At 53.5% G+C, this 27,893-nt stretch overlaps 1 protein-coding gene across 2 annotated transcripts in view; it reads right to left on the reverse strand.

The window, feature by feature from the left end:
• Positions 1 to 27,893, reverse strand: part of ADAMTS2 (ADAM metallopeptidase with thrombospondin type 1 motif 2) — a 260,395-nt gene that overhangs the window by 152,667 nt on the left and 79,835 nt on the right. The window lies entirely within an intron of this gene.

Here is a 27,893-nt window from a genome sequence, read left to right on the forward strand (position 1 = left end):
CACTGGAGAAGGGAATGGCAAACCACTTCAGTATTCTTACCTTGAGAACCCCATGAATAGTATGAAAAGACAAAATGATAGGATACTGAAAGAGGAACTCCCCAGGTCAGTAGGTGCCCAATATGCTACTGGAGATCAGTGGAGAAATTACTCCAGAAAGAATGAACGGATGGAGCCGAAGCAAAAACAACACCCAGCTGTGGATGTGACTGGTGATAGAAGCAAGATCCGACGCTGTAAAGAGCAATATTGCATAGGAACCTGGAATGTCAGGTCCATGAATCAAGGAAAATTGGAAGTGGTCAAACAAGAGATGGCAAGAGTGAACGTCGACATTCTAGGAATCAGAGAACTAAAATGGACTGGAATGGGTGAATTTAACTCAGATGACCATTATATCTACTACTACGGGCAGGAATCCCTCAGGAGAAATGGAGTAGCCATCATGGTTGACAAACGAGTCCAAAATGCAGTACTTGGATGCAATCTCAAAAACCACAGAATCATCTCTGTTTGTTTCCAAGGCAAATCATTCAGTATCACAGTAATCCGAGTCTATGCCCCAACCAGTAATGCTGAAGAAGCTGAAGTTCTATGAAGACCTATAAGACCTTTTAGAACTAATACCCAAAAAAAGATGTCCTTTTCATTGTAGGGGACTGGAATGCAAAAGTAGGAAGTCAAGAAACACCTGGAGTAACAGGCAAACTTGGCCTTGGAATACTGAATGAAGCAGGGTAAAGGCTAATAGAGTTCTGCCAAGAGAACACAATGGTCATAGCAAACACCCTCTTCCAACAACACAAGAGAAGGCTCTACACATGGTCATCACCAGATGGTCAACACTGAAATCAGACTGATTATATGCTTTTTAGCCAAAGATGGAGAAGCTCTATGCAGTCAGCAAAAACAAGACCCAGAGCTGATTGTGGCTCAGATCAATAACTCCTTATTGCCAAATTCAGACTTAAATTGAAGAAAGTAGGGAAAACCACTAGACCATTCAGGTATGACCTAAATGAAATCTCTTATGATTATACAGTGGAAGTGAAAAATAGTTTTAAGGGACTAGATATGATAGACAGAGTACCTGATGAACTATGGACGGAGGTTCGTGATATTGTACAGGAGACAGGGATCAAGACCATCTCCATGGAAAAAAATGCAAAAAAGAAAAACGGCTGCCTGGGGAGGCCTTACAAGTAGCTGTGAAAAGAAGAGAAGCGAAAAGCAAAGGAGAAAAGGAAAGATATGAGCGTCTGAATGCAGAGTTCCAAAAATAGCAAGGAGAGATAAGAAAGCCTTCCTCAGCGATCAAGGCAAAGAAATAGAGGAAAACAACAGAATGGGAAAGACTAGAGATCTCTTCAAGAAAACTAGAGATATGAAGGGAACATTTCATGCAAAGATGGGCTTGATAAAGGACAGAAATGGTATGGACCTAACAGAAGCAGAAGATATTAAGAAGAGGTGGCAAGAATACACGGAAGAACTGTACAAAAAAGATCTTCATGACCCAGATAATCACGATGGTGTGATCACTCACCTAGAGCCAGACATCCTGGAATGTGTAGTCAAGTGGGCCTTAGAAAGCATCACTACGAACAAAGCTAGTGGAGGTGATGGAATTCCAGTGGAGCTGTTTCAAATCCTGAAAGATGATGCTGTGAAAGTGCTGCACTCAATATGCCAACAAATTTGGAAAACTCAGCAGTGGCCACAGGACTGGAAAAGGTCAGTTTCCATTCCAATCCAAAAGAAAGGCAATGCCAAAGAATGCTCAAACTACCACACAATTGCACTCATCTCACACGCTAGTAAAGTAATGCTCAAAATTCTCCAAGCCAGGCTTCAGCAATACATGAACCGTGAACTTCCTGATGTTCAAGCTGGTTTTAGAAAAGGCAGAGGAACCACAGATCAATTGCCAACATCCGCTGGATCATGGAAAAAGCAAGAGAGTTCCAAAAAAGCATCTATTTCTGCTTTATTGACTATGCCAAAGGCTTTGACTGTGTGGATCACAAGAAACTGTGGAAAATTCTGAAAGCGATGGGAATACCAGACCACCTGACCTGCCTCTTGAGAGACCTGTATGCAGGTCAGGAAGTAAGTTAGAACTGGACATGGAACAACAGACTGGTTCCAAATAGGAAAAGGAGTACACCAAGGCTGTATATTGTCACCCTGCTTATTTAACTTATATACACAGAACATCATGAGAAACGCTGGGCTGGAAGAAGCACAAGCTGGAATCAAGATTGCTGGGAGAAATATCAATAACCTCAGGTATGCAGATGACACCACCCTTATGGCAGAGAGTGAAGAGGAACTTAAAAACCTCTTGATGAAAGTGAAAGAGAAGAGCGAAAAGTTGGCTTAAAGCTCAACGTTCAGAAAACGAAGATCGTGGCATCTGGTCCCATCACTTCATGGGAAATAGATGGGGAAACAGTGGAAACAGTGTCAGATTTTATTTTTTGGGTTCCAAAATCACTGCAGATGGTGACTGCAGCCATGAAATTAAAAGACACTTACTCCTTGGAAGGAAAGTTAGGACCAACCGAGATAGTGTATTGAAAAGCAGAGACATTACTTTGCCGACTAAGGTCCGTCTAGTCAAGGCTATGGTTTTTCCAGTAGTCATGTATGGATGTGAGAGTTGGACTGTGAAGAAAGCTGAGCAACGAAGAATTGGTGCTTTTGAACTGTGGTGTTGGAGAAGATTCTTGAGAGTCCCTTGGACTGCAAGGAGATCCAACCAGTCCATTCTAAAGGAGATCAGTCCTGGGTGTTCATTGGAAGGACTGATGCTAAAGCTGAAACTCCAGTACTCTGGCCACTTCATGCAAAGAGCTGACTCATTGGAAAAGACTTTGATGCTGGGAGGGACTGGGGGCAGGAGGAGAAGGGGACGACAGAGGATGAGATGGCTGGGTGGCATCACCGACTTGATGGACATGAGTTTGAGTGAACTCTGGGAGTTGGTGATGGACAGGGAGGCCTGGCGTGCTGCGATTCATGGGGTCGCAAAGAGTTGGATACCACTGTGCGACTGAACTGAACTGAGAGAAATACAACATACCCATAATTTATGGGCTACAGCAAAAGCAGTATTCATCAGAAAATTTACAGCTGTAAACTCCTCCATTAAAACAATAAAGAACTCAAATCAGTAAAAATGTATACCTCAAGGAAGTTGAAGAAGATCAATCTAAAATCACAGCTGGCAGAAGAAAGGAAATAATAGAGATTAAAGCAGAGATAAACAAAATAGGAAACAGAAAAACAACAGGGAGATTCAAGGGAACCAAAAGTTGGTTCTTTGAAGGTGACAAAATTTAGCCAGACTGACCTAGATAAATGAAGACTCAAATTACTAAAATTAGAAACAAAAGTGGGGACGTTACTACTGACCTTATAAAGAATCATTTCAAGAGAATACAGTGAACAACTGTTTACTAACAAATTTGATAACTTAGATACGCTTAAAAATTCCTGGAAACACACAAACCACCAAAATTAACCCAAATATTAATAGATTTAAACAGATCCTGGTGGCTCCTGCAATGCAGGAGACACAGGTTTGTTCCCTGGGTCAGGAAGATTCCCTAGAGAAGGAACTAGCAACCCACTCCACTATTCGTGCCTGGGAACCCCATGGACAGAGGAGCCTGGCAGGTTCTAGTCCATTGGGTCACGAAAGAGACTGACACGGCTTAATGACTAAACAACACCAAACATAAAAAGTAAAGAGACAAAATTAGTATTGAAAACTCCCCAATAGTGAGAAGGCCAGGACCAGACTGCTTCACTGGTAAATTCTACCAATCATTTAAAGAATTAACACCAATCCTTGTCAAACTCTTCCAAAAAAAAAAAAAATCCTACCGTGACCTTGTGAGATTTACTCCAAGAAGGCAAGGTGGTTCAAAATACAGAAATCAATCAGTGCAATACAACAAGTTGGTTGGATGGCATCACGGACTCCATGGAGGTGAGTTTGAGCAAGCTCCAGGAGCTGGTGATGGACAGGGAAGCCTGGCATGTGCAGTCCATGGGGTCGCAAAGAGTTGGACACGACTGAGTGACTGAAGTGAACTGAACTGAATACAGCAGGTTAACGGAACAGAGGAAAATAAAGCACATAATCATCTCAACTGATGCAAAAAAACATTTGGCAAAACCCAACACCCTGCATGATCGTTCAGTTCAGTTCCATCGCTCAGTCGTGTCTGACTCTTTGTGATCCCATGGACTGTAGCACTTCAGGCCCCCCCGCCGTCCATAACCAACTCCCAGAGCTTGCTCAGACTCATGTCCATCGAATCGGTGATGCCAATCAACCATCTCATCCTCTGTTGTCCCCCGCATGATAAAAACATCACCCTGCATAATGAAAACATCAATAAACTAGGAATAGTAGGGAACCCCCTCAGCATGAGAAAAGGCATGATGAAAGCGACATCTAACACTGTTCTCAGTGGCAAAAGACTGCAAGCTTTTCCTTTAAGATCAGGAAGCACATAAGGAAGTTCACTTTTGCAATTGCTATCCAACATAATCCTAGAATTCTAGTCAGAGCAATTAGGCATGAAAAAGCAATAAAAGCCATCTAACTGGAAAGGAAGAAAGGAAAACTTGAGGGGAAATGGGAAATGAGTGTTAATGAGCGTGAGGTTTCTTTTGGGGCAATGAAAATGTTCAGAAGTTGATGGGATGCTGTGACTACACCCAAACTCACAGAACTGTGTACTTAGAATGGGTGAATTATACCATGTGATTATATATTAATAAACCTATTATAAGGGCTTCTGTGCTGGCTCAGCTGAAAAGAATCCACCTGCCAATGCAGGAGACACAGGAGACATGGGTCGAGAAGATCCCCTGGAGAAGGAAACGGCACCCTACTCCAGTATTCTTGCCTGGGAAATCACATGGACAGAGGTGCCTGGCGGGCTACAGTCCATGGGGCTGCAAGGGTCAGACACAACTCAGCAACTAAACCACCACAAAACCTATTACAAAGGAAAGCTGAAAGAATGACCTGACCCTTGACCTAATTTCTCTGAGTCATTCCCAGTCAAGCCCAGACTCCAGGTAGAATTTGGTGGTAACCACACGACCACCCATGTTTTGTTGCTGCTGCTGCTAAGCCACTTCAGTCGTGTCCAACTCTGTGCGACCTCATAGACGGCAGCCCACCAGGCTCCCCCGTCCCTGGGATTCTCCAGGCTAATGAGGCCGCTCGGTCCTGCTGTGTGGCTTTTAGGTGTTGCACGGTGCAAAGTCGCAGGAGGCCACTGAGTCGGTTGAGCTCTCAGGATGAAAGGAAATGAGTCTCCCTGGTGAGAGACAAGTACACTCGCCCTCACCATACTAACTCCCTTGCACAAACAGCTTCTGCTCATGTTCCAAGCTGCAGTCAGCCCACGGGCACTTTCTGTTCTGCCCTCACAGGTGGCTTCTGCCAGAGGGGCCCTGAGTGACTAAACAAGAAAGACCCAGAGACAGCCAGGGTGCTACCTAAAGCTAGTGTAAGCAGAAAGAGCCTACTATCTGCTTTAGATGGGCCTGGGTTCAAGTCCCAGCTGCTCCAGTTTCTAATCGTGCCATCTCCAAACCCATCTCTCCAGGCCCTTGTGAAAGAGCGTCATGAACTTACGGGAAAGGAGCATCCTCATGACACTGTCTGTAACGCTGTGCAAAGGCTCGGCAGCCAGACAAGGCTTGAGCTCGCTACCCCAGAAAAGCCTCCGGAATTGTATTTCTGCCAATGAGGGATGCACTTCAACACAGGCCCAATGTGGAAATTATTCTCCAGCCAAAGAAGCAGAGCTCAAACCCTCTCTGCTGCCTCCTCAATTTCTGGATAAAGCCAACAGGCCTGAGAACATCACGTCTTCAGACAAAAGGCAGAAACCTGCAGGACCCCACACACAAGGAGAGGCTGGTTCCTGCTAATGAGGAACAAGCAGCAGGCCTTCTCAGGCACCTACACAGGAACTGTGAGACGAAGTCTGGGAACTCACAGCGAGCTGTGTGCACAGACATAGGCCTAGAAATGTTCTGGGGATGGTAACTGGCCCTGCCACCTCCCCCCACACAGAGCCAGGAAAGGGGACATCATGCTCAGGTCACATTGGAAAACAGTCTGGTACATTTCTCAAAAGGATAAACACAGAGTTACCATATGACCCAGCAATTCTTCTAGGTTTGTTCCTAAGAGTAATAAAAATATATGTCAACACAAGAACTCACAGAGGAGAAGACGGCCCCAGAGGAGGTGTTGTAGGTAGAAGAGGCTCCTATGGCCCTGGGCACGGGGCCTGCACCTGAGACTCAGCTCCTGCCCAGTTCCTGCCCAGTATCCCCAGGTCACCTTGTCATCCCCAGTTAACTGAGGTGAACAGCCCCTCCGAGTGCTGTTTAAGAGAAGGCAGGGCTCATAAAAGAGGTACACAGGCCCAATTTAGGTTACACATATGCTTTGAATGGCCCATATCATATTTTTGAATGCAGAAATTTCTTGCAGAATTACAAAATTCTGACTTCTCTTAGAAACCAAAAGATCAGTCAACACTGACCTTGCATCCTTGTAACAGCGACAATCATTAGAACGGAGGTTTTCTGGTTCATTGATTTCTGATCTGATCTTGTATTACCTATCCGCTTCCACTTCCTTTGAGTGATTTTTGCTTTTTTCTAACTTCTTACATTGGAAATGTATTTCTTTAATTTACAGTCCTTTTTTTCCCCTCATATAAATTACCGCCCAAGTTTTGACATTTAGTGCTTTTATTATTGTGCAGCTTGAAGCATCCTTGCAGTTTCATTTTCAGTCCTTCTTTGATCAATGAAGTACTTAAATGTTTTTTATTTCCAAATAATGGGGACTTTCATTTGGGCAGTTATTAATTTCTAGCTTAAAGGCATGATGGTGAGGAAACAGTATCTGCATCATAAATATTCTTTTAATTTTCATGAGACTTGCACTCAACTGATCACTTCTTTTCATGAGCATTATCCATGTGCTAGAGACAAATGAGGGACCTCTACTCATCAGATGCAAAATCTATCTACTTCCGTTAAATCAAGCTCATTATTTGCGTTATTCAGAACTTTCTTGTCTTTGGTGATTTTCTGTCTACTTAATCCAACACTAACTGGAAAAAAAAAATGGCTGAAATCTCCTGAAATGATGATGGATTTGTCAATTCCTCTATTTCTAACAAAGTTTATGACAAATATATTGAGACTGTCTTATTGAATGAATGAGCCTTTAAAACTGTTCTGTCATCTTGGGGAAATGAACCCTTCCTCATTAGACGGTGACCCATCTTTCCTAGAAGATGCCTCGAGCCCACGGAGTCTGACATTAATGAGATAGCCTGCCTTTGGTTGCCTGGTGTTTGCTTCCACTCTCCTTTCAACCTTTTCCTGCTCTGGAGACAGTGCAGCTTAGGTTTGGGGTTTGGTTTGGTTTAGCTTCTTTAATGTAGCAACATCTGTGTGAACAGGTAACTTTAATCCATTTACACTTACTCCGATAACTGATCAATTTGGACTTGTTTCTCCCATATTCCTCTATTATTCTGCTTCATTGTGTTGGCTTCCCTGTTCTCTTTTCAATTCTTCTTTTAAAAACGTGACTCCTTTTCCTCCAACACACCCTCTCCTGGATATGCCGGCCGGCCGGGCTGGCCGGGCCCTGGCAGGCAGTCCACAGACACGTGCACACGCTCAGACACACACGACCACCCCGGCTCCAGATCTGAGCATCAGCACCAGGTCGGTCTCCACGGCAGGCGCTCTTGCTTTCGGTATTTCCTCTTTGGGAACGGGGTTACTGTGGGGGTGGGAGGTGTTAGTTCTCAGATTCCACGTTTCCCAGCTTACAGCTTGTCCAAAGCTGATCCACACCAGCATGAGCGTGTCATCTTGGGAGGAACCTCTGTGCCAATTCAGAGTCAACACAGGAGTGGTAAGGAAAGCCACACCTTCAGTGGGAAAGTGCTGGAGTTTTTCACTACAGCACAGCCCCTGCTGCTCCCTACTGCCTGTCACGGCCCTGGGCTTCACAAAAGCCCACTGCTGCCTGTTTTAGGCTTGTGAGATGCAGGCAGGCTCTGAACCCATGCCCAGCAGCACCTTCCTTCTGTACCGAGTGCTGTTTTCTGGCTCTGATATTTTGTGGCAGCAGCAGCAGTGTTTGACCTCCATGTCACGGGGCACCTCACACTCCCATAAAGAGGGCCTCCAGAACTCCACACCCTCCCTGGGAACTAGCCTAGAAAACGTATGTGACAGAGCTGCATACTAAAGGTTTTCTGAAGAAATAAAGTTCTTTCATGCCTGTTTCTGGAGAGTACCTGGAATCAACGGAGAAGAGGTTATAGTCATAGGCAAGTCAGCAGAAAGAGCCAGGAGGCTGGTCCACGGGCCCTGCCAGGAGACTGAAGCGTGGTCAGTGTTGCAGGCACAGGCCCCAGAAGACACAGCATGGCCAACTACCCGGGAGAGCCAGGGCACAGGGAAGGGCCTCAGAGACCTGCGAGGGGCAAGATCGGGTTGGCATAGCGCGGAACAGACCAGATTATTCTAAAAGACCAGCAGCAAAGCCAGACCCAGAAGGCCACAAATTGTGTGTGTCCATTTAAATGAAGCGTCCAGAATAGGGAGATCCATAGAGACAGGAAGTCAATTAATACTTGCTAGGGGCTGGGGGAGGGTGCATGGGGAGTGACGGCTAGTGGGTACAGGGCTTCCATATGGGGGATGAAAAGGTTCTGGAACTAAATGATAATGATGGTTGCGCAACAATGAGAATACTCTAAAAAGCAGAGGATTATACACATTTTTTGGTTTCCCACGTGGTACTAGTGGTGAGGAACCCGCCTGCCAGTGCTGGAGATGTAAGAGACGCAGGTTCGAGCCCTGGGTCAGGAAGATCCCCTGGAGGAGGGCATGGGAACCCACTCCATTGCTCTTGCCTGGAGAATCCCATGGACAGAGGCGCCTGGCGGGCTACAGTCCATAAGGTTGCACAGAGTCAGATGTGACTGAAGCAGCTTAGCATGCACATACACGCATATACGTTTTAAAATAAAGTAGTGAATTTTATGTCACAGAAAATGAATTGTTAAAAGTGTTAGTTGTTCAGTTGTGTCCAAGGCTGCGACTCCACGGTCTGTGGCACGCCAGGCTCCTCTGTCCATGGGATTCTCCAGGCAAGCATTCTGGAATGGGTTGCCGTTTCCTTCTCCAGAGGATCTTGCCGACCCAGGGACTGAACCTGGGTCTCCTGCATTGCAGGCAGATTCTTTACTGTCTAAGCCACCAGGGAAGCCCACAAAAATATAAAGACCAGCAGAAATTCAAATGCTAACAGGAGTCCAGGGGAGACACAAATGAGGGACAGCAGCTGGAAGGTTGCAGGTGAAGCCCTCTCTGAGCCAGAGAAATATATTTTGGTTTAAAAAAAATTGACAATAGGGCACAATGATGAAGGATCCCAAGCCCCAGACTCCTGGCTCGGGGAGTCAGTGGGAATACTGGGGGCTGGGAAAAGAGCACACAGTCCACCCCCAGGGCCCCTTAGCACCCATCCACTGGAGCCACAGGGAGAGCAGCATAGGCCCAGTGTGGCCGGGGGTCCCGATCTTTCACAGAAAGCTGGAAGCCCATGCGTATGTAAATCCTCTTAAATATGAACTCAGTTTGTCCAGTTTTTTGTGTAACACTGTGACAAACATACCACAGTGTCCAGCAAGACCTATGGCTGGCTGTTCTCATCTTCCACTCAGTGGATAAGGTCTGGGGGGTACAGGGAAGGCTCCGGGGAGAGGTTCCACCATGTTTCAGGACTACCCACTGCCACCTTCCCCTGGATGCCTGTCCTGGTGCAGCAGCAGAGTTGATGACCCCCTCCACCTGCCCCAGGGCCTCAGTGACCCATGGCCTCACAGGGTGCCTGCCCCCCTCCCTGACCGGATGAAGCAGGAGAGCGAATCGGTCTGGAGCAAGACTTCCCCACCCAGGGCCCACCTGAAAGGGGCACAGGACAGTGGCCCAGAAACCACCCGCCGAGAAAAGGTAGTGTGGGCAGCAACCTGTGAGAGAGAGCCTGACTGTCTGGTGGCCACAGATGGGCTGGGGCTTTCCCTTCTGTTCAAGGCAATGCTTCATTACTCAACGCTGGGTCCACACTGGACCCATACTGCATTATTCACAAGTTTTGGGACTAAGCAGAGATATTACTTTGCTGACTAAGGTCCATCTAGTCAAGCCTATGGTTTTTCCAGTAGTCATGTATGGATGTAAGTGTTGGACTGTGAAGAAGGCTGAGTGCCGAAGAATTGATGCTTTTGAGCTGTGGTGTTGGAGAAGACTCTTGAGAGTTCCTTGGACTGCAAGGAGATCCAACCAGTCCATTCTGAAGATCAGCCCTGGGTGTTCTTTGGAAGGAATGATGCTAAAGCTGAAACTCCAGTACTTTGGCCACCTCATGCGAAGAGTTGACTCATTGGAAAAGACTCTGATGCTGGGAGGGATTGGGGGCAGGAGGAGAAGGGGACGACAGAGGATGAGATGGCTGGATGGCATCAGTGACTCGATGGACGTGAGTCTGAGTGAACTCTGGGAGATGGTGATGGACAGGGAGGCCTGGCGTGCTGCGATTCATGGGGTCGCAAAGAGTCGGACACGACTGAGCGACTGAACTGAACTGAATCCTCCCAACAACCCTACCTGCTGGAAATCCCCTACCTCCTGGAAATCCCCTACCTCCATTTTTCTGATGAGGAAACAGAGGCACAGAGGTGGAGGGAGAAGCCAGGATTCAAACCAGAGAGCAAGACTCAGAGTCTGTGCTTTGAGCTAGCACCCCCTGTCCTTCCTTGTCTCTGGACCCTGAGCGCAGCCACTTGGCCTGAGAGCCCGGCAACCACACTCTGACGAGCTTCCTGGAGCTCATGCCACCAGGGCAACATCAGCTGCTCGTGCCCTGGGCCTCTACAGTGTGTTAGCAGCCCTTGGCGTGGTTCATCCCCTTATCTGCCTCTCCCTTCAACCAGGATGCCTCAGCAGCAAAGGCCAGACTGTGCCTGTGCAATGCCCAGCACAGGGCTGGCACAGCGGTGCTGGAAAACACTTGTTGAATGGATGGACGGAGGGATAAATGGATGGATGAGTGGGTGAATAAACTAATGAGAGACTAAATGAATGAATGAGTGGGTGAGTGAGCAAGTGAGTGAGCAAATGAGTGAATGGACTCTGACACTAGAAAGTGAATCCTTTGTGCCCGTGACAACTGAATCAGGCAACAAAGCCAGGGACAGGAATGATGGCAGTGTGATTTCTAGGCATTTGGGGGGTAGAACTGGTTAGGCTTGTTCACGGATCAGCTCCAGATGGTGAGGGAGAGGCTGAAGATAATAACCCAGGACGCTTTCTTCGGAGATCAGCAATGCCCAGGCAGCCACTGAAGCAGGACAGAAGAAGATGCCCGCCCATCAGGGAGGGGAGATTCGAACTTGAATTCCACGGGTGTGCACTCAGTTTAGGCCAGGCCTGCAGGGCTCCCCGTCCCTGCATTTGGAATCCACAGTAACTCAAAGCAACGAGGCAAGTCAACACCAGAGCCCAAGGAGGGAGCAGAGACTGCTCAGTGGCGCAGAGCTGGGGCTTGGTTTTGGGTCTGGAGGTGTCTGAGTCAAGACTGAGGCATCACAGCCACCTGGTGAAACCTCCAGGAGGGCGTCTGGGGTGTGGGTCTGAAGCTGGGGGGCGGGGACAGGGGACAGGGCCGGGGCAGCTGGTGTGGCCTCTGGGTCTGAGTGGGCTGGATTTAGATCCACCTTCCCTACCACCTTCCCTCCATCCACCCACCCATCAGCAAGTGAGACCCTTCCTACCATTCAGCCTTGGAGTCCCCTATACTGTTTCCTCTCCTGAGAGCCCACCAGGTCCTAGTGTGGAGCAGGTCAGCAAACCCCTGAGGCAGGGCCAGCTCCCAAGACACTGGGTCCTGGACTCATTCTGCCTCCTCTCAGCATGCTGGAAAACTGCTGTGTTCCCTTGGAATTGCCCAGGGCCGGCAACACGTGCGCACATTCACCCTTCACCTTCCAGGCTACCTGCCCCACCAAGGCCCTTTGCACAGAAACTGCCAGGCCAGTCTGGCAGGCCCGGGGGTGGCTTACATCCCCACGTGTGAGGTGTGGCAGGCCACCCCATGAGCTCTCCATCACTCCCCCTCACCAGTGTCTCCCACTGCGTGGCCTGTGCCCACCCAGGGTGATTGCGCTCTGAGGCTGTCCTTCCTGCAGAAGGCCTGGAGGGTCTTGTTCTGGCCTCAGAGCACTGCAGCCCCGGGTCCCCTTCAGGAGGGAGCACGGGTGCCTCTCATGCGGGCCAAGGGCCCAGGAGCCAGCTCAGCCCTTTCTCCCAGCTTATCTAGTCCTGTGACCCCTCACTTGGGTCTTGGCTGCCCAAAGGGAAAAGGACTTGGGAAACCCCTCTGGGTCCTAAGGTTCATTCCAGGAAGATGTAAACAAGTCTGTGCTGTGCAGGCGTATGCACGTGTACATGTGTGCACATGTGTGTTCACATGGACACATCTGCGTATATATGTGTGTGCGAGAGAGAGAGACAGCTTGTGAGTGTGTAACTACCCACCAGAGACCGTCTTCCTCCCAGAGTCTCTCTCCATCATCAACCAGGGCAGGCAGGGCCAAAGCGAGTCAGGGGGCCAGACAGGAAACCGCAGGGTAGAAGAGGTCTGGCACACGCCCGCAAACACTGTCTCAGGAACAGGCCCCGGGCACTGGGCCTTCTGATCTTTCTGAGAAACTGAAAATTTTAGTGTGAAACCTCTAGACTTTTAAGTGTTCACTTTCAGTGTTTGAAGACATTGTGTAACTCCAATAAAACATGAGAGGAGAGGGGTACAGCCTGTAAGCTACAAGATGGGCCCGGCTTTGGTCCAACACCCCTGAATTTGTAAATGGGGAAACTGAGGCTGAGCCCCTCGGCTCCCTCACCCTCTCTGGGCCACCGCAGCCCTTGGGGAGTACCCACATGTTCCAGGAACTGAAGGACACAGAGAAGGGGGCCCTGGGGCCCTGGCCGCAGTTCTGTCCAAGGGCCCAAACTGAGTTTTCTGAGATTGCCCCAGGCGGATCCTCTCCTCAGCGTGTGAAGACCTGGCGTCCTTTTCAGTCCAAGGTCCCAGGACAAGGACAGGCCCTGTTCGTCCTACTGGTGAGTTTGCCAAGAATGTAAGTAGCTTCTGGGATGCAGCCCAGAACCGAGGAGCTCAGTTGCTGGACCAGAGTCCTACTGCGCCTTCCGCTGATCTTTGCTGCAGGGACCGTGGGAAGGATGAGCACGCTGGCAAAGCAGAGCGCGGGCCGCCAGGACTCAGCGCGCAGCTGCACAGAACGGAGGTCCACCCCTCAGCCCTCAGGCCTGGCCAGCGCGGGCGGTGGCCCCAGCGCCGTGGCAGGGGCCCGTCTCCAGGGCTCTGCAGACTGATCCCAACCAAACGCCCTTCCCTCCCCACCCCCAACCCCAGGCTCCGTCTGGAGGCCTGGATGGAGCCTTCCCAGCCTCACGCCCGCCCCACTAATGCTCTGCAGACGGGCTTCGCCACTGGCCTCCAAGAAAAACACAACCACGATGACAGCAAATCTCACAGAAACGGAACTGCGGGAAAGGTCTCTCGCGATATTCTTGAAAGGGAAATAAAATTCCTCTTCAGTGTATTTCAGCTCCGCAGCATCACCAGCCGCATGGAGACCTTGGCCCGGCTGCTGCCAGACTCCCAGGGGCTGGGGTCCCTGGCACCGAAGCCATCCTAGGACCCTTGAGCCTCCACTGCTGCTGCCAGGGGCCTGCGTACTTCACACGCAGCTTTTGAAAATGCTGAATCAGCTTGCCAACATTTTGAAATGAAAATGTTTTCCATGAAATCGCAATTTCCGGCTACTCCTGAGAAACCAGAGGCCCTCCTGCGACTGACTCCACACTGGCCCGCACCCTAGCAACGCTGGCATGGGGGACCCCAGCAGAAACACACGCTCTCCAGACACCTGACCCCAGGCTCTGCGCAAGGTGCCAGGGCGGGGAACCCCCATCCTTGGGGCCCTGGCCATGTCCATGTCACTGCGCACCCAGCCCACCCCTCCTGAGCCTGGTCACTGGGCCCGTGGTGCTCGCACTCCAGCCTGTGGCTGCCCACAACCGAGGCTCTATAGGTTGATGGGTGGGAATGAGCATGCCCTTGTCCCTAACCAGAGCCCTCGGCTCATGACCCGATCTGTACTGAACTTCAGCCAACTTGAGACCCCTGGAGACCACTCCCCACAGGCCACTAGAGGTCTGTGCCTGGAGGCTCTGAGGATCCCACAACAGCCCTTGGTCCCTCATCCTGTGGGACATCAGCAGACTGGCCTGGTGCTCCAGCTCCTTGTTCTTCCAACTCCATCACCTGCCAAAGCCTACTTGTCCCCATATGCCTGGCCAGCCCTGCCACTAGCCCATGAACTGTCAAAGCACTGAGAATAAAGAGGGTTATCTGGCCCCTGGAACACACCCCATAGAGGCAGTTGGGCAAAGAAACCCCCACACCGAGTTAGCATTTCTCCTCAGCCAGGAATCCACAGACAGCATTTTCCACTTGTCCCAAAGGTGAGTTCGGAGAAATCTGGATAGAAGCCTTAAAAAATAAAAAAGTCCAAACATACAAAGACCTTCTCAGGCCTGCACCTCAGCAAAGATGATTCTGGTAGTGTCAACCTGGGTCTGCAGGCAGAGTAGAGAAGAGGCAGACACGAGAGGGCCCGGCTGGGAGCTGTGGCTCTGCTCCTCCCTGACCCTGGGAGGGTGCTGCCAGCCTGGATGGGAATGTGGTTCTGCCCCGTGGGCAGCACCCTCCTCTGATCTCCATGGGGACCACCTAACAGGACCCTGAAGATCCTCGCTGTTCTCTCGCTCCATATTGCATCTGGCCGTTCCTCTTCCACTTTACCGACAAAGGTCCGTATAGTCAAAGCTATGCTTTTTCCAGGAGTCATGTATGGATGTAAGAGTTGGACCACACAGAAGGTGGAGTGCCAAAGAACTGAGCCTTTTGTATCATGCTAGAGAAAATGCTTGAGAGTCCCTTGGATTGCAAGGAGATCAAACTAGTCAGTCCTAAAGGATATCAACCCTGAATATTCATTGGAACGACTGACGATGAAGCTGAAACTCCAATACTTTGGCCACCTGATGTGAAGAGCTGACCCATTGGAAAAGATCCTGACGCTGGGGAAGACTGAAGGCGGGAGAAGAAGGGGATGACAGAGGACAAGATGGTTGGATGGCATCACTGACTCAACGGACGTGAGTTTGAACAAACTCCAGGAGATTGTGAAGGGCAGGGAGGCCTGGCATGCTGCAGTCCATGTTACAAGGAGTCGGACACGACTGAGCCAGTGAACAGCAACAGCTCCTCTTCACTGCCAGGGCCAGCCTGCCCGGGCCACAGTCTCTCCAGCCTCATGGCAGCGGCCTCTCCTGGCTCCCTGCCTCTTCCCCTCTCACCCACCTCCACAGTAACTAGGCCATACTCCCTCTCTACTTACAGCAGAGCAAACCACCCTCCCTCCAACCCCCACACCAAGACAGCCCGACACAATCTGCCCCTCAGACCCTCAGCCTTCTCTAGTCCTTCCTGCTGGACCCCCAGACAGGCCAAGGCCACTCCCCTAAGGACACTCGCCCCTGCTCCCCCAGCCCATCCCTTCCTGGTGAACTGCAGTCCACGTCCAGACCTCAGCGCCAGCCTCCAGTTCCCGCGTGCTCACTGTGTGGCGCCTCCCACCGCTCCTGGGCAGGCACCCCGCCTGCTCACCGTGTTTGGCACACATGTGACATGTATGATCCTGGGCTTGGGGGTGCTGTGTCTGTCTCCTTCCCAGGGTTCCAGAGCCCAGCCAGTGCCCGGCCCTGTGCAGGCCATAAGTAAACCATCAGCTGAATGATCTGAACAAATGAGTGCCTGGGATATGCTGTCCACAGGGCACATGCTGAAAGACAGCAGCAGTCTCTGAATGGTCGCCAGGGTGTGCCAGGCCCAGCGAGGCGGCCTCCCCTGGTCCCTGGGCACTGCGGCCGGCCCCATCCCCCCACTGCCACAGTGAGGGCACACCACCCGACATCCCAGGAGCCCAAGGCCCCAGCAAGGCCCCACCTGCACAGAAACCCAAAGCCAGGGGCATCAGAGCTGTGCCAACAACAAACATGGGCTTCCTTCAGTGACGAGCCCTCAAACGTCTGCCAAGGACAGCAGCGTCCTCAGGAATGGAGGATGTGTGGCCAGGCCTCCGGGCACCAAGTTCACGGATACTGAAGCGCCAGCTACGTGCCAGGCACTCCCCCCAGTGCTGGGGGTTTCACAGCAAGTCCCCACAGCCGCTATACTCAATGACCTGAGACACCCCCTCACTCTCCCTCTCCGTGCCTCAGATTCTGCAACCCGTAGGCCGGGCCTCAGCGCTAGGAAAGCCCCAGGTGTCCCAAAGATGGCCAGCCTTCGGGGGGGGCCTGGGAAGCTCCTCCCTGACCAGGCAGGAGTGAACGGCCTGGCTTCAGCTGTGGTTCTACCACTCATGAGCTGTGACAGTCAGTGCCTCAGTTTCCTCATCTACAAAGTGAGCATAATGACAACAGCAACCAAGCTCACGGAGTCGTACAGGAATCCACGAGCTGACGTGCCTGCAGCGCTCCGGGGACCCTGCGCAGGGGAGCCCCATCGGCACGATGCTCTCCTCTGCCCCGGACTCTCAGCCGGCAGTGCCCTGGGCCCTGTTCTCTGCCTGCCCCCGGGGCCGCCGTGCAGATTAAATGACACCCAGGTGCAGAGCGCCTATCCTCATACAGGCCCTCAATGAAGGCACACGTCCCCAGACCACCAACCGGCTCCGAGGGGAGGCAGAGAATCACACACAGGCTGGGCTACAGAAAAACGGGCTTTTGTGCAACAAAAACTAACATAACGAAAACGTAAAGGGAACTACGGCCTGGGGAAAAGGCCTGCATCAACCATGACAGAAAGTCGATATCTACAGTGGATAAAGGGCTTATCCTAGTACAAAAGACCCCGGGAGATGAACGGGCAAGGGACTTCAACAGGTAGGGGAGACATACAAAGTAATCAAGCTTGAGGATTTCATTCCTCCTTGCAGACCATCAAAGCAGAAATTAAGGCAGAAAGCAGCACTGCTTCACTGTGAAGCGAAGTGAAAGCGTTAGTCGCTCAGTCATATCCAACTCTGTGATCTCATAGACTACAGCCCACCAGGCTCCTCTGTCCATGGAATTCTCCAAGAAAGAATACTGGAGCGGGTTCCATTCTCTTCTCCAGGGCGTCTTCCTGATCCAGGGATTGAACCCCGGTCTCCTGCATTGCAGACAGATTCTTTACCAGCTGAGCCACAAGGGAAGTCCAAGAATACCAGAATGGGTAGCCTCTTCCTTCTCCAGTGGATATTCCCCACCCAGTGATCAAACCCAGGTCTCCTGCATTGCAGGCAGATTATTATTATATTATTATTATATATAATAATTATATTATATATTGTTACATATATTATTATTATTATTTACCAGCTGAGCCACCAAGGATCAGCAAAGGATCCGCCAGCAAAGCCCTTGTGCTGAGGAGGACATGGTGACTGTGGGAGCCGAGGTGGGAAAGCAGCCTGGCTGCACCCAGGGCCGTGTATCTGTTGCCCTTGGATCCCATAATTATTTTGGTCACGTAGCAAGTTCTCCCTGCTTAGAGCCAGGGCTCGAGGGGATCCAGGCCATCATGCCTTTCAGGGTTAGCAACATATACCTATTCACAGGAGAAGAACTGAGGCCAGGAGGTTCCCAAGTCAAATTCCAAGAGAGGTTGCACAAAGGGCAGGGTCATTACCACCATCCCGGCTGTGGGAGCAGCCGGCCAGCACTGCCTCCAGCCCGGCTGGGTGGACAGCAGACCTCCGTCTGGAGGGCCTGAGCGGCAGGCGTGCACAGCCCATCACACACACTGTCATCAGCTTCCACCCACCCCAGCGTGGGGCCCCCTCCAAAGCAGCAGGCATGGAAGGAGGACCTGATTCACCACAAAGGCCAGGACACACACACGTCCGAGGGTCCCTGAGCTTTATACTATGCTCAGCTACCCCATCCTGCAGAGCAGGGCCTCTGACTCCCAGGGCAAGAGGACCCAGAACCTGTCCATCTGCGGGGTCAAGTCTGGGGTCCCTGCCCCCACCACCAGGATCTGGAAGCCAAGTGGGTTTGGCCTCTGGCCAGCACTATCCCCTCTGGAGAGTCCCTTCCTCTGAGCCAGGGGAGGGAGGAACAGTGGCAGGGCACAGCTCTGAGGTCCGAGGACTGGGCCCCAATTCTGCCTTCTGCACTAGGCCTGTCTCCCCATCCCAGGCTGCGCCACACCTATCCACCATCCTCCCAGGAGCTGCCCTCGATCCCTTGCTCACACCCACGTCCTGTGAGCCCTGCCTCCAAAAGCATTCTGTGCTTGTCCACTCGGCCATCTCGCGCTGGCCATCAGGACCCTCCAGGGCCCCCTGGGTACAGCCCTCCCTGCAGCCACTATCCCCACTGACAGTCCTCAAAGGCTTCCCACTGCCAGGAGCATAAGACCTCACCTCCTCTACGACTCAGCCCCATCAGCCCTCCCCACCTCCCCGGGCCCTGCCCTTGCTCTCTCTCCGTTACTCCCTCCCTCCAGGCACGTGGCCCTTTTTCTGCACCTCAGCCACACAGGGGCTGACTCCGGTTTCAGGGACTGGAGCAGTCTCCTAGGCCGGGCCCTCCCACCAGCTGAGTGCATCTTGTCTCTGACCCAGAGACCCTCCCCCAGCTCAGTTCACCCTTTCCTGGGTTCTGCTTTGCTCACAGCTTTACCCCTCTCTGCAGCAGTGCGCAGGGTGCCTGTTCTTAGCCTCAGCGTTCCATCCAGCAGGCCCACTGTTGTCTGTGGTCTTCCCCCAGTGACTGGGAGCATCACTAGAAGCCTGGCCTCTTCCAGCCCAGACCAGGCCTAGGCAGGCCCAGCTCCCAGGCCACCTCCTCCATCAGGATCTGGCCCCAGACTCCCCCAAATCCTGTGCCATCCTGCAAGCTCTCACCTGAGCTTTGCTTGACTTCATCCCAAGCGTGCAACTTTGTCCTGCCTGCACATCCCTGGAAAGGAACACCAGCTGGACTCTGCCTCCAGGTTCTCCCATGCGCTCCACTCATACTCTCGGAGGCCTCCCTTGCTCCAGGTCAAGGGGAAGCCCACACCCCAGCACTGAGCCCAGGCCCGTGAAGCCAGGTCGAGAGCTCTGGGAGAAACATCCCAACTCGAGAATCCAGCCCAAGTTCCAAACATGTGTGCGCGGGAGTGTGTGTGCACAGCAGAGAGGGCCAGATGCCAGACGGACGGGGAGACGCATACAGGGGGAGGGAGAGACAGCCAGACACCAAGACTTCCGTCTAATTGCATGACCTTTTCCCAGCCCTGAGTTCCTTCAGCGCCAAGTGCACAGCACTGCTTGGTATTAATTTGAAAGAGAAATGGGTCAAGGAAAGTTGGAAATTTTTTTATAGAAAACACTTCAGGCTTGGAGCTGGCTGAAGTGTTTGTCAACCTGCAGAGAATTCTGAGAGGAAACAGGCCTTGGTCAGAGCCTTCCAGCTGGTACAGACTTGCAGAGTTTGGACCTCAGGCCCAGCGAGCTCCTGGGCTATGCCTGGCCTCACTGCCTCTGGGGAAGGGCTCCTCTCCCCCTGAGCTGTCTTTGCAGCCCAATATCCCCTGATGCTGGGACCAGCACCTCTCCCCTGTCCTCGGACCCCTCTGCTTCGCCAAGAGGCCTCTGTCCAGGGGTCCATAGTGGGACACCTGTCCCTCTGTCCCCCATCACATATACAGCACGCAGAAAGCCCAGACCCATGGGGTGTGGAGGGACCGTGTCAAGATATTCGGGGCCCAGCCGCTCCCATCCCCGGCAGGCCAGCTGACACGTCTGAAGCACAAAGTGTCACAGACATGTAAAGTGGCCACTGGAGACATCAAATCTCTCCCAGAAACATCCCGGTCTGCTTCACTAGAGGCCAGCAAAGAGCAGGTCTGCAGAGCCCATGGCTGATGTGATGCCAGACACACCACTTTTGCTAATTTAATTCCAGATGTACCCAGAGCAGAGCACGACTTTGCTTCTAAGATGGTGTGTTACCTGCAAGCCAGGCATAGTCACCCTGTGCCAACAGAAAGCTCTTTAGGGGACATTCACTACACAATCCCAGGGGATACAAAGAAAAGAGTATCAGTGAATTGGGTCTGTGGAAAAGAGTTCCTCAAAGATGGGGCAGCAAGGGCAGAGAGGACCCCAGGGCCCGAGACAGCCTATGATCTTAAGCACGTGTAACAGCAAGCACAGAGTGGGCACCATGGCAAGGGTGAGATGAGGATTAGCAGGCCCTGCCGACATTATACCCATTTCAGAGAGGCGAAAACTGAGGCATGACAGGGCTGGGAAAGCTGCCAAGGCAGGCACACTCAACCCTTAACCACACTGCCCCTGGCCTCCGTGCTGGGAGCAGCTACTGATGTGCGGAGGAGGCTCCTCTAAGAACTGTCCCCTGCACCACAGGCAGGCCAAGGCCCAGAGCACTATCCCTGGGTCACATTCGTCATCTGTTCACGGCGCTCCAGCCAAGATCCCGGTCCTTCCTGGGCCACACTCACCCAGCCAGCACCACCCCTGAACCAGACTGCATTCGAATGTGGGGGAAAAGAGGAAGCGGGGAGGGTAGTCCTGAGACACAGCAGAGGAGCTGAGCATGTGGGCTCTCTGCACCCACCAGGCCAAGCGCCCTCACAGACTGCATCTGTGGAGTCTGGGAGGAGGGGGCATGCCGGGCAAGGCTCCACTGCAGGAGGAGGTGGGCCCAAGCCTCGGTCTGGCTGCAGGCACCACCTCTGCCCCCCCAGCCCGCAGGGCAGAGCCCCCCAGCCACAGAGCCCAGTCAGAAAGACCCCAGCTCAGCCGCCAGCTCTGCAGCAGTCTCCTCAGTCTGACCCCAGATTGCAGCAGGCCTCAGCTGACCCAGCACGGCCCCCGCCCACCTCCCCGGTGTGCGGCCACGTCAGCACACAGGCTTGTCCAGTGGCCGTCCAGGGGGCTGACCACAGAGCAGCGGGAGCACCAGAGCCTCTGCCAAGGATACACTCAGCCCTGAAACACGCCCCCTGGAGTCGGGCCAACTGCTTCGGGTTTCACAATCAGGACTTCTCTTGGGGTTCCCTCTGGCCCCCAAGCCATAGGCACAACCCAGGGTAGAATGAAGGGGAAGAACCGAGAGGGCCCTGGGCATAAAGTACTAAGGTGCCCAGACTTTCAGCTGCAATGCAGTGAGCTGGCAACAGCCAGCTGGGCAGGGCATGGGCCAAGCCCAGGAGCAGAGCCCTTGAGTCACCAGCCTGAAAGCACCGGGCCAGGCCCCAGGCTCCCACCAGTGGCACAGAGAGGGGCCCTAGCACCTGGACTCTGGCCAGGTCTGGGGCTCAGGGTGCAAAACCTGCCTCTCTTGACCTCTCTTCCATTTCTGCTAGGACCTCAGCCTTCAACATCTGATATCATGTACGCTGAATCCTGGCCCCCAGGATGTCCCATCCTAACCCCCAGAACCTGTGAGGATAGCCTCATATGGCTAAAGAGACTTAGCAGGCATGATTTAGCTGAAGACCTTAAAATGAGAAAATTCTCCTGGAGTAGCCCAGTGAGCCCAGCGTCATCACAAGTGTCTTTATAAGAGGGAGAAACTTGCTACAGACAAGAGAGAAGGCACCATGACCACAGAGCGGAGGCTGGAGTGATGCGGCCACAAGCCAAGGAATGCTGGCAGCCCCCAGAAGCTGGGAGAGGCAAGGGACGGATTCCTCTCTCGAGGCCCCCGAGGAAACCAGCCCTGCTGACACCTTAACGTTAGCTTCTTGAGATTCACTCTGGACTCCTGACTTCCAGAAGAGCATAAGCCTCTGACTTTGTGGTAACTTGTTACAGTGGCAATAGGAGATATAGCGCTACAGAGCAGAAAGCTTCCCCAAACGGGCTTCCAGCAAGGTAGTGCCCCCTCCACATCCCCTCCCCATTACCCCATTACTCACCCCTCCCCGCCTCCACCGGGCCTCATTCCTGACTGAGCCCTCTCCCTTATGACTCACACCCACTGCATCACCAAGGTAAGCCTGACCATCTACCTGGCACCAAGTCGGGCCTTGCCCACTCCCCACTAGTGTCCTGTCCTGACAGGGCTACACTCTCCCTGCAACACTGCTCTAGGCTCCCTGCCTCCAGCCTGGACCAGAGCAGGCTGGTTACAACACAGGACTGTCAGTCCCCTTCCCTGCTGGGGCAGCCCCTGTGGGCTCTCAGCATCAGCTCCGGCCCTCTGCTTCCTGGCCCTGAGCGCCCATCATGAGCTGTGCTCTCGGTTCCTTAGCCGTCTGGAAAACTCTCTGGCTCAGGGAAGTGGGGCGGAGACATGCAGCAGGTTAGGAGGGGAGGAAGGGCGGCTGGAGACTGTGCAGGCAGGCCACGCTTGGCCACGTGGAGAAGCCACGCAGGGCTGTCCTCGCTCTCCTCACAGGCTTTCCTTGGCAGCAGCAGGGCACAGCACTCCCGAGGGCACCCTGCCTCCTCTGCCCGCCAGGGAGGATGGTGCAGCCTGGCAGCAGCGGGCAGAGGCTTGGCACAAGCTGTTTCCGAGAGGGAGGCAGCCAAGGTCACAAGCGCTGAGCTGTCTGCCTTCTCTGCCTTCAGCCCAGGGCCAGGTGCAAGGCAGGGTGGGAGACTCTGCAGCCCACTAGCAGCTTAGCAGGAGTGCACAGCCCCACCTTGTCCCAAGGCCATGCCCAAGGGACTGCAGGAAGCCCGTGGAGGAAGACACAGGACATTTCCACCTCCACGTCTCTGAAAACACAGGTGGTCAATAGGGGTCGTTGTTTTATTTGGCCCATATGGTGCTTTTCAGACATTTGAAGCAACAATTTAAAATCAGGAGAGTTCACATCAAAGTTCTGATGTCTGGATTCTCTTAACAGCAAAAGGATTGGCTGCCCTGGGCCCACACTCCCACCGGGTCTTGGTCAGGGGAGCTGAGGACAGGCTGCCCTATGGACGTCATCTGTTGTCTGTCCTGGGCCCACAGTGAGGCCAGGGCCAAATGCCACGTATCACTGTTGTATCCGTTTCAGCAGAGACTTTCATGTTTGCATCAAAAGAAGGAAAATTAAAACCGGGCCAAGGGTGGGTGTAATTTGTTTCCTTGCCCTCTGCCAGCCTCCTCACTGGCATTGCCTGCCGGGCCCTGCAGGCCTGAGTTTGCAGCCCTTGTCTTGAGATAGCAGGACTTCTTGCAAATGTGCCCGACAGAGTGAGACCACCTACCTGCTCAGTGTGTGACCCAAGGACCTTTCCCACTCAGTGGGGACTTTCCCTGGGTCCCAAGTTCAGCCCTTCTTGGTGTGACCAGGAAGGCCAGTATCTCAGCACACTTGGTCTTAGGGTCAGACCTGCCATAGCACACCAGGCCCCGTGGTCTGGCTGAGACGGCACTAGGGTCCAGCAGATGCAGAAGAGGGGCGTGGGCCCTGCCTGGGCTGTGCCTGAACATCGTCCCCTGGGAAGGAGTGAAGTCTGCCTGCCGGGCTACCCCTCCACAGACGCGCAGCCCCGGCCGCTGCACAGTCAGCCTTGTAAGGGAGGCTCACGCACTTCCTCCAGGACTGATGCTGAAGCTGAAGCGCCAGCACTCTGACACTTGATGTGAAGAGCTGCATCACTGGAAGAGACCCTGATACTGGGAAAGATTGAGGGCAAGAGGAGAAGGGTGCAATAGAAGATGAGATGCTTGCATGGCATCACTGACTCAATGGACATGAATTTGAGCAAACTCCAGGAGGCAGTGGAGGATAGGGAAGCCTGAGTTGCAAGAGTCAGACACAACTTAGCAACTGAACAACAGCAACAAATAGATTGAATGGTGGTCCCCAAAGATACCAGGTCCTAATCACCAGAACCTGGGCGCATTACATAACCAAAAAAGGGCCCCATAGATATGATAAAATTACGGGTCTCGACAGGTGGCGATCATCCTGGATTACCACGGTGAGTCCCAAATGCAATCACAGGCACCCTTGAAAGAGGGAGACTGACAGCACTCAGAAGCAGAGGAGGCACTGTGGGCACGAGAGCAGAGGCTGGAGGGATGCAGCCACAAGCCAGGGAGTGCCGGCAGCCCCCGAAGCTGGGAGAGGCAGGGGGCAGACTGCCGCCGGAGCCTCGGGAAGGGACACAGTCCTGCCAGCACGACGACTTCAGCTCACTACCTCCAGAATCCTGCCCTCCTGGAAAAGGGAAAGGAATGAGAGAATCAAGGCTTCCCTGGCGGCTCAGAGGGTAAAGCATCTGCCCGTGATGCGGGAGACCCGGGTTCGATCCCTGGGTCGGGAAGATCCCCTGGAGAAGGAGATGGCAACCCACTCCAGCATGCTTGCCTGGAGAATCCCAGGAGGAACCTGGTAGGCTACAGTCCACGGGATCGCAAAGAGTCGGACACGACTGAGCGACTTCACTTTAAGCCACCCAGGTGATGGTAACAAGCAGCCTGAGATTTGGGGCGTGACATGCCAGGATCAGGCAGATGAGCTCTGAGCAGGGCTTCCAGGCTGGCCTGGGGCTCCCCATTCCCCGTACCCACTGGCCCTGGCTACTCCTCAGCAACCTTAGACAGGGTTAACAGATGGCAACCAGGGCAGTGCTCAGGCCGGGGCCTAGAACTTGGGAGGGAGGCTCTGTCCATGCTTGTGTGTAAATGCAAACACACACGCATGCACACGTGTGCAAACACCAGAGAAGCCGACATTACACACACGTCTCCCAGCATACTGCCCTGGGCACAAGTCTGGCCCTGAGGAAGACTGAGAAAGGTCTAGCCCAGAGGAGTCCTAGAGATGCCTGAACCCCCTCTCCCCCAAAGGCCACGATGGCACCCTGGCCTTGGAGCACTGCCCTTCAGGCCCGGACAGGCTCCCTGGCCCAGCAGAGCCAAGCAGAGATACTTCTGCAACAACTGTGAGGCCAGTGAGGGGGAAAGTCACCCTGGTCTCCTTCAGTCCCTTGCCCACCCTAGTGCCCTCCTCCAGGGCCTGAAGGTGTGGGCTAAGCTACCCAGGGCAACATCCAACCCTGGCCTGAGTCCTGGAAGACACCCCAAAACCTTCGTTTTCCATCCATTTTCCTGGGCAGTCAGCAACCCAGTAGCTAACCTCAGATGATGGGGACTTGGTGACAAGGATGCTCCGAGGCTCTGAGAGCCCCTGAGACCACCCCAGGAAGTCCACTGGCTGCTCAGGGAAGCCAGGGCAATGACAATGTGTTTCAATGCCCAGGAAGAGCTGTGTATAAGACCCCCCCAAGAAACCCCCCACCCCAGCCACACCAACCCCCACAAGCACCCTCACCCATAACCACACCACCCTCCACAGGCACCCCCACTCCTCCTACACTGGGAGATGCTAACCTCCCAGACCAGGAGGCTCAGGACAGGTGTCTCCACTTCCCCTTTCTCAGAGGACCCATTATATCCATGTCCTCGATAAATGGCCAGGGTATTTCAAACATGCTTACAGAAGTTGCCTCATGGGGGCCCTCAGGTTCCAGTTAGTACCTCCTGCCTTCTTTGATCGGAGCCACACAGCAGAATTCATGAGAAAAAAAAGATCCCCTAGCTTACACACACACGCGCACGCATGCACGCATGCACGCTCGCACACACACTGGTGTTCTGTGCCCAGTAGGTCACGTCCTCTTGCAGGAAAGAGCATGGAGCAAACGTGCTCAGACAAGGACATTGCTTTTACGCATCTACCAGTTGCCACTGTGGGCCCTGACAAGACTGGGGCTGACGGACAGCGGGACTGTCCAGAGTCACTGCAGGCCCTCAGACCAGCCACAGCAAAAAAGTGTGTCTGGGCCACCTCCAGCCAGAGAGTGGGCCTCAACCCTGGGCACAGGGGAACAACCAGGCACATGCAGGGAGAAATGTGCTCTCTGGGGACATCGTCCACACGGGGTCAGGTGGACCCTGGGCAGGGACACCAAGGAAAGGGTGCTTGGTGCCAGACTCTGGCCTCTGGCTGAGACCTGCTACCTTCAACCCACGGCCTTCAGCCTACATACCCACAGCCCTGGGCTGAGGTCCAGAGCTCGGTCCGGAGAGCCCCGCACCCCCAGCCCGTTTCAGCGCAGCCTCAGTGCCAGACCCGAGCAACTGGCCTTCCCTAGAATCTCCTAAGGTCAATGGTTTCTGGGCTTGTGCTGAGTTTGGAATCCCTTTCCTGTGTTCTGAGTTTAAGCGCTCACCAGAGATAGGCGGATGAGGTTAGGGAAAGGATTCTAGAGAAGATGTCAGAAGGCCAGCAGAAGCCTGGGAAAGAAGGCCCGGCCAGGAAGGAGGGCAGCATGGTCACGAGACAGCAGCACATGGGTTTAGGGATCAGCAGCCTGACCCGGGCATCTGGCAGCCTCACTGTGCAGGCTTCACCTCACCCGGCCTAAGCGGCCCCCGCCAGGAAACCCCCTGAATCTTCCAGTAAAAGCCAGCCCAGAAGCACCGAAACCAAAGTGGCCAGCCCTCAGCTCTCTGAAGCACAGGCATTTCTAATCACTCTGCACAGATGAGAAAGCAGAGGCCAGAGACCCAAACCCGCCCAAGGGCAGCCAGCCAGCAAGGAGCAACACCAGGGTCCTGATCCCTGATCTGAGGCACAGCGCCTGCCCCATTTCCACTCCTGCCCTCACCCAATGGGGTTACTCTCCATTCCTCCCCATGCAGAGAAGCCCAAGGGTAGGGAAGATAGGAGGGGCTGAAGCTGGGAAGGCCAGGAAGGCAGCGCCTGGGGGACCCCCTCCACTGTTGGCAGATGGCTTGCAGTTCATCATCTGGGGAGGAGGGGCAGCGAGTATTGATCGACTCTACAGAGCACTGGGCATCCTGATGGGACAATTCCTTTGCAAAAGTACTTGATACCAGTCCTCGAAATTGGAATGGTGCCCTGCCAGGCTGCACCCAATTTATCTGTCAGCTGGGAACTCAGAGAGACCTAAATTAAGTGAGACGGGGCTGCCTGGGGGCAATGGGAGTGTCTTGGCTAATCACAGCACAGCTGGGCGGGCCCAGGGTTTCCTGTCAACACACAGATGAGTTTAACTCAAGACCCGGCCTCCGTGCCCTGCCTGCTGCCACCTGCGTGGCCATGACCCGGTGCAGCCCGGGATCTACAACTGGAAACTCAGGGCTGGTGCAGCCTGCCAGAGCCAGGCACAGAGCCTGGGCACGGCGAGGCCTGCCAGGACCACGGCCGGAACCCAGCCTGGCCTCGCTGCAGCCAGGGACCTGAGACCCTGAGGACACCGGGAGCTCCGGGCCAAAGGCCGCAGGTCTGGCCTCCCGGAGGGCGCTGAGGGGCTGTACCACCTGCCCAGCAGCTGCCTCCTCACTCCTGGGCCCAAGAGCGCGGTTGGCTCTAAGCTGAAAAAGATAAAACCACACAAGTGTGTGCACAGGTCGCCGAGGCTGTACCTTTGGGCTCTCTGTAGAGCACTCCCCGCCCCCGCTGGCCCCCCCCGCTGCCTCCCAGAGGGAGCAGGATCCAGTAGGGACCAAGGAAACACTCAGGGCCTTCGTCCGTGAGCCCAGGCACAGGCTCCCAGACGTGGGTACGGGACTCAGGCTTGGTCTGGGTCTTGCCTGCTCCCTGACGCTAGGTCAGACCCTCAGGCAGC

Source organism: Capra hircus, chromosome 7, assembly GCF_001704415.2.
Source record: "Capra hircus breed San Clemente chromosome 7, ASM170441v1, whole genome shotgun sequence".
In the NCBI taxonomy this organism is placed as follows: Eukaryota; Metazoa; Chordata; class Mammalia; order Artiodactyla; family Bovidae; genus Capra; species Capra hircus.